Consider the following 7,452-nt stretch of genomic DNA (forward strand, 5'->3'; position numbering starts at 1 on the left):
AATGATATTCCATTATATTCATATGCTGCAACTTGTTCAGTCACTACCCAATTGACGAGCATTACCTCACTTTCCAATTCTTTGCTACCACAAAAAGAGCTGCTGTAAACATTTTTGCACATGTGGGTTATTTCCCCTTTTTATGATGTCTTTGGGATACAGACCTAGAAAGTGGTATTGCTGGATCACAAGGTATGCACATTTTTATAGCCCTTTGGGTATAGTTCTGAATGGTTCTCCAAAATAGTTGGATAAGTTCACAACTCCACCAAGAGTGCATTAGTGTCCCAATTTCCCCATATCTTCTCCAATATTTCTTATTTTCCCTTTCTGTCATATTAGCCAATCTTATAAGTGTGAGGGTCTACCTCAGAATTGTTTTAATTAGCATTTGTCTAATCAGTAGTGATTTAGAACATTTTTATATGGCTATAGATAGCTTTAATTTCTTCATGTGGAAACTGCCTGATCCTACCCTTTGACCATTTATCCGTTGGGGAATGACTTGTGTTCTGATAAATTTGACTCAGTTTTCTGTGTATTTGAGAAATGAGGGCTTTATCAGAAACACTTGCTATAAAAATGGTTTCTTATCTATCTGCTTTCCTTCTAATCTTGGTTATGTTGGTGTTGGTTAAAAAAACTTTTTTAATTTAATGTAATCCAAATGATTCATTTTATTTTATTTTTTTTTTGCTTAGGCAATCGAGTTTTTAAGTGACTTGCCCAAGGTCACACAGCTAGTAAGTGTCAAGTGTCTGAGGCTGGATTTGAACTCAGGTCCTCCTGACTCCAAGGCCAGAGCTCTATCTACTGTCCCACCTAGCTACCCCTCAAATGATTCATTTTATATTTCATAATGTTCTCTATCTCTTGTTTGGTGAGAAATTCTTGCCTTCTCCATAGATCTGACAGGTAAACTATTCCTTGCTCTCCTAATTTGCTTATGGTGTCACCTATTGTGTCTAAATAACGTACCTGTTTTGACTTTATCTTGGTATATGGTGTGAGATGTTGGTTTATGCATTTTTTCAACTATTTTGGATGGATCTTTTTACTATTGCTTTTGTGATTTTGCTATATTATGTAGAAGTGCAATTTGTTATTGTGGGTTTATTTTGTAGTCTGCAACTTTTTTTGGAGCTATTACTTCCTTTGCTGATTCCCTTGGATTTTCTAAGTAAACTATTATGTCATTAACAAATTGAAATAATTGTCTCTCTTCTTGACCCACTTCTCTGCCTTTCTTCCTCTTATGTTATTGCTATTGCTAGCATTTCCAGAACTATCTTAAAGCTTAATTGACTAAAGAGAAATGTTCTAATTTAGCAATTAATAAGGAAATACCTGGACATAGCTTTAGATGATTAGAGAAATCAAGTAATGAGAATGAAGAAGGTAATGAGCCAAGTAACAGGCTAAGTTATGAACAACAGGTGGGTGTGGTCAGTCCAGTATGATCCTGTTACAGGAGGGATTTCTTCCCAATATGGGTTGGATTAGATGGTCCCTGAGATCTGTGGAGGGGCCCTTGAACTTGTGTTCTGGAGTTAACCTATTTTCCAGAGATGAAGCCTCCTAAACTAACATAACACTGATCTTTCATAACTGAACTCTATCAAGTTTTCTGGCTGTGTCCAGTCTGCCCACACTGATAAATTGTTTGTGCAGCTGAGACCCTTTCAGGTAAGCAGAACATCCTCTCTCCATGGTCTGATGTTCCCAAGTCCTACTGCTCCCTCTCATTTCCCCTCCCCTACTGCTCCCTTCCTCCTCCCATAGCACTTCCATTCCCAAAGGGATTGCCCTCTACTCCTCCCATGAGACCGCTCCTTTTTCCTGTACTCCATAAATATCCAAGGCATCATCTGTGGGGTAGGCTCCTTGGTGTATGGAGTTCCCACATGCATGAGCCTTTCTCCTGTAATAAATCAAGTGACCATCTATGTCTCGTAGAATTGTGACTTTGGTTAAAAGATCCAATTTCCACAACTAAAATTCTTCAATTCTGTGATATCCTTTGACCTGTAATAGATGCTGATTGACTCAGGGAAGATTCTAAGAATTGTGCCAAATGGGAACAAAAATCCTGGGAACAAGATAAAAATTGCTATTTTTTGGGAGCTAACAGCCCTCAAGAAAGTTCTGGGAGCCATATTGTTTGTCTACTGGAAGTCTCATCAAAGTTCTACCCCTTGGTCTGAGGGAAGGTGGGCACTAAAAGAATCATAGAATCTCAGAGTTGGAGGGGTCCTCTGAGGCCCTCTAGTTCAACCCATCCCTGTCAAGAATTACTCTATATCCTCCCTGACTCTTCCAGGAAGGGAGGAGGATTGAGAGCATTCCAGACATGTGGAATTGTCTCCAGAGACAGGAAATGAAATGTCATGTGCCAGAGACAGTAAGCAGACACAATGAACTAGAACATAAAGTGTGGGAGTCAGATTGTGGAGGACTTTCTATGCCAAGCTGACCATTGAGTTGATTTCAGCTCTTTCCTTAGCATAGAATCCAACTAAAGTCATCTCTTCCACACTCCCTCATTACTCCTATTCTTTCTTATACATTCACTAAATTCTTTAACATAGAACTTGCTATTTTCTCACTGTCAGCTGTCAATCTTTACAGAATTTGTTCTAGGAAAGACAAACAAAATTAGGCTGCATGTGCATGTTTATTTCTCTGAAAGCTGGCGAATCATGTATATAGAGATATGCATGAATGTTCATTGTGAAAATCAACTCAAGGAAGGATAGACAAAGGGGACTTTAAATCTTCAGAGCCATTCTTTCTCATCCCTTTCTTATTTCCTGGCTTAAGATGCCTGTGTCCTTCATTAGCCAAAATTATAGTTTCATAAAATAAATAGTGTGATCCCAGGATTTCTAGTTTTCTGCCAACAGTAAACATAGGATATCATAAAGAAGGAGTGTCAAGATAGTGCCTCTAATGTGGTAGGGCCATAAAAAGATAAGAGAAATGTCCAGTGGGCCATGTCATTGGCAGAAGAATATTCCCAGTCAGCAAAATCCAGCAGGAGGGCTTGGGTTTACTCAGAGAGCAAAGCAAAGCATGTCTGTTATGTCAGAACATGCAAAGCATTATGGAAGGTTAAGCTCAGAATGGGCCAACAAATGTCTTTCTCCTGATTGGCCAATCCAGGTTTTAGGCCTTTCTGAGGTGAGAGAGGTTCCAGCTGGTATGGGGAGGGGGCAAGCTGGTTCACATCACATAACTGTTCTTCATTCACCAAGTCAGTTACTCTGACTCCCAATTGCTAGGGCTCAGACTATACTCCAGTTTTTACCACACCCAGACAAGTCTCTAACCACTCCATAGGCCAACCATAGTCCCAGTGCTTCTTCCTGACTTTCTGTGGCCTCCTGTGTGCAGCGGTGACTCTTTTCCATGGCTGCCTAAAGGCAGCAAGGTGCTACAGCGGTGAGAGCAATGGGTTGGGATTCAGGAAGACCTCAGTTCAGATCTGGTCTCAGATGCCTAACTAGCTGTGTGATCCTGGGCCTTTTCCTCAACTGTAAAATAGGGGTGATAACAACAGTATGTAATTCCCAGGGTTGTTGTGAGGATCAAATGAGACGTGTGTAAAGTGCTAACTCAGTGCCTGGCACATAGTAGGTGCTTAAAAATGGTTGTTTCTTTCTTTCCAAACCCTTGGTTTTACAGATGGGGAAGCTGAGGTTAGGAGGGCCTCATCCTTTCCCCTTTCTATCCACTTGTTGTTCTAACCATTCTACCTTGAAGGGAATTGGCTATGATTAAGTACATTTAACAGCATGCAGCCCCTGACAGAGCCATTGAAACAGATTCCTACTTCCCTGGGGAAGGTTCTTGGAGTCATGGTGTCTATTTACTTCGGCCCTCATTGGCAGTTCCATGTCCTCAAGAGGAGAGTGGGTGGAGACTGGCTGAATGACAGAGTGTCAGAATCAAAAGACACTTGGGAAGCCATCTAGACCCACTTCTACCTGGCCAAGGACCATCCTCTACAACATCCCTGAGAAGTGGTGATGCAGCAGCTAGTACAGAACGATCAGTGTGGAGATCTTGCCTCATACCCATTACCAGTTTGGATCCCATTGGTTTGATGAGGGTAGAAGTAGCCTTGGTCTTAACACTTGTAAGACCATAATGGGAAGGAGGAATTAAACTTGGTCTGTTTGGTTCCCCAAGGGCAGGACCAGCAAGATTGGGGGGACGTTGCAAAGGGGCAAAATTAGGTTTGATGTCAGGAAAGACATGCTAAGGATTAGAACTGTTCAAAATTAGAATGGGCAGCCTGACAACATGCCAGGTTCCACCTGATGGGAGCCCTTCAAACTTCGATTTTAAAGAGCAGGCCCTAGCCAACCATGTCTTCATTCCTCTCCATACTACACTCCTTACTCTCCCAGTACTTTCTGAATAGTACCTTCCTTTCTTCCCCCCTCATTTGCCCCCCATCCTTTATGTGTTGTTTCCCTCCATTAGAATATAAGCTCCCAGCATGCATGGACTGTCCTTCTGTTGGTATTTGTATTCCCAAAGCTTAGCATTGCGTGTTCGATTCCTGCCAAAAATTTTAAAAAAATTTACTTTGAAAACTTGGATGTGTATTTAAAAGGAATAGCAAATTGTACATAGTGGATTTGCATTTTCCTATGCAATCGTCTTTTTGATTCTACTATATTATAGAAATGTTTGTTTTATTCCATAAATTAAAAAAAAAAAAGAACCAATCCAAGGCATAGCCTAGTGCTGGTAACCTATTCTAGCAGCTTCTCTTGGCTTTGAGAGAGCAGCTACTGTTACATAGAAAGGTTCTCTGGGCCACAGTTGAAACACTCACAAGATGATGTGACACCGAGAGCTTATTTCCCACAACGCATTCTTTGTTGTCTGGTTGGGTCTGTGTCCCTTAGAAGGGAGTCCTGCCTCCTTTTCCTGTTCCAAGGGAACAAGGATCCTTTAGAAGAGGCTGTTTTGCTCCGTGTGAATCTTTGGCAGTTGGAGAACCTTAGGAAGGTTCTTCCAGGAAGATTCCAAGGAGGATCTGAACTGCCTCTGAGTCAGGTTAAGTGGGCTCTTACCTGAGATGCTCTGATGCATATCCTGTCAGCTCTTGATGTACAGTATCTTGATAAGTAAATTTACTCACATTTAGAGCTACTTTAACATTGATCACAAGATAACAGGATACAGTATTCTCCTGTTGAGCAAAATAGTGGCTGAGTCATGCTTGGTGGGATTTGTTCCTGTGAGGAAAACCATGTCTAATTCCTGCAGGTGATGGTGTGGATCCATGGTGGTGCTCTCACTTCTGGTGCTGCTTTCCAATATGACGGTTCGATATTTTCTGCCACTCATAATATGGTAGTGGTCACCATCCAGTACAGGCTGGGCATCCTTGGCTTCTTCAGGTGAGATTGGTCCTCACTGAAATGTGAGTACAAGAATTTTTTCCTTGATGAATTTCCAGATCTCTGAGTGGTTGAATGATGATAAACATAAATTACTGACTAGACAACATATCTCTTGCTTTCCCTTGCCTTCCCTACAAGCTAATCATGATATAGTAGAAAAGGCACTAGATATGTGGCCTGAGGACCCAATTTCAAATTATGGCCCTGGTTCTTATGACCAATAAATTCACTTCTTCCTTGGCCTCAGATTATAGATAGATAGATAGACTGATAGATAGATAGATAGATGGATGGATAGACAGACTAACAGACAGATCATCAGGAAGACAAAGGCTTTATCAAGCAGCAGGTACTTTACCATTAGTGTTACCAAACAAGAAAACAGGATGGTCCTACTGTGTTAACCTAACCCCAGCTTGCTGTACTACATAGTAATAAAGCTCATGATTACATTACCTTTCCAAGTGCCAATTTTCTATAGTGTCTTACTCTAAAGCTATCTCCCCCATTCACTGTGCTCTCTGGAATGCTTGCTCCATAAGTAACAAAACTGTTTTCATCTTTAACCCTTTTCTTCTTACCCCTTCTACCTACTTGTACTCACCAAAACCTGACTTTTTTTCCCCCGAGGACACAGCTTTTCTGGTGATCATTTCTAGCACTATTTGCATTTTCACTCATACCTCCATCACAAGAAAGCCAAAATACTCCTTGTTTCCCACTACCAATTCCAGGCTTTCCCTCTACCACCATCATTCAGCAACTTCTCCTCCTTTGAGGCTCATTCAATTTACATTCATCACCCAATCAAGATTCTAGTAGCTGTCATTTATCACATCCTCTGGGACACTCTCCTTCCTTTCTCAAGGAGTTCAGTGCCTTGTTTCCAGTCTTTCTCTCTCTCCCAACTCCCACCTTCATACTGAACATTCATACTTCATACTTCATACTTCAACATTCCTCTTGATATTCCCTTCAACATTCTAACTCCCCAGTTCCTCAGTGTATTCATTTTTCATAACCTACTCCTCCACCCCACCTCAGCTAGATACAAAGATGGTAACACCCTTCATTTTACTCTGAATCATGAGTGTTCCACTTCTATGTTTATTTTCTCTGAAATTTCTTTAATTATAATCTCTTGTCATTCCACTATATTCTCTACCTGGTACCCCCTAACCTTGTTTTTCATCCTCATTCTTGACCTTCAATCTCCCCACCCCTCAGTTCTTTCCCAGGCCATCACCCCTGCCTGGTTATACTCTCTTGCCTTCCCCATCTTAACCCTTTAGCGAACCATTTCATTTCTACACTGACCTGTTATCTTATGACAAATCATTCCCTGCCAAACCTCAGCCTTTGCTTTCTCCCATCATGCATTCCTTTTGCTCTTTTTGCATTCTGCTGAATGAAGATCAAGAAAAACATGAAATCGTGTTGCCTGTGTCCATACAGGTTAATGTTACATAATCTTAACTGTGTCCTCACTGTGGCAAGGCAATCTTTCTGCACCTCTGTAATCAGTTTACCATCTCACTCACCAGAGTGGCTTTTCTAAACCTTTGCATCCCTCCTCAACTTCTCATGGCTCCCCTCTCCTCACCATCTCAACTCAGAACCTTGCTTTCTATTTTGCAGAAAAAAAAAATGAGGCCATCCACTGAGCTCCCTCATATTCCCTCCTCCTTATCTCATATTAATCATATGCTTTCTGTTACTATCTCCTCCTTTACCTCTTGTCTTTCATGAGGAAGTGGACCTTTTCTTCACTAAGGCTAAGCTTTCTACACACAGAAATGATCCCATTCCATCCAGTATTTTTCAGAAGATTGCCATTTGAATCATTCTCCCTTTCACTATTTTTTAATCTCTCTGTCTCTGTCTCTGTCTCTCTCCTTCTCTCCTTTCCCCTTTCCACACCTCCTCCCAGCTGCTTCTGTACTACCTATAAACCTGATCATGTCTCACTCATGTTATCAAAAAACCTTACTGGATCCATCCATCCATCCATCCATCCATCCATCCATCCATC

General features: G+C 41.3%; 1 pseudogene; it reads left to right on the forward strand.

Moving 5' to 3' along the window:
- The first annotated feature begins 1,425 nt into the window (after positions 1-1,425).
- The window catches only part of LOC114027912, a 26,312-nt pseudogene continuing 20,285 nt past the window's right edge, over positions 1,426-7,452 (forward strand).

The sequence above is a fragment of the Vombatus ursinus genome, unplaced genomic scaffold, assembly GCF_900497805.2.
Source record: "Vombatus ursinus unplaced genomic scaffold, bare-nosed wombat genome assembly UNPS02014864.1, whole genome shotgun sequence".
Lineage (NCBI taxonomy): Eukaryota > Metazoa > Chordata > Mammalia > Diprotodontia > Vombatidae > Vombatus > Vombatus ursinus.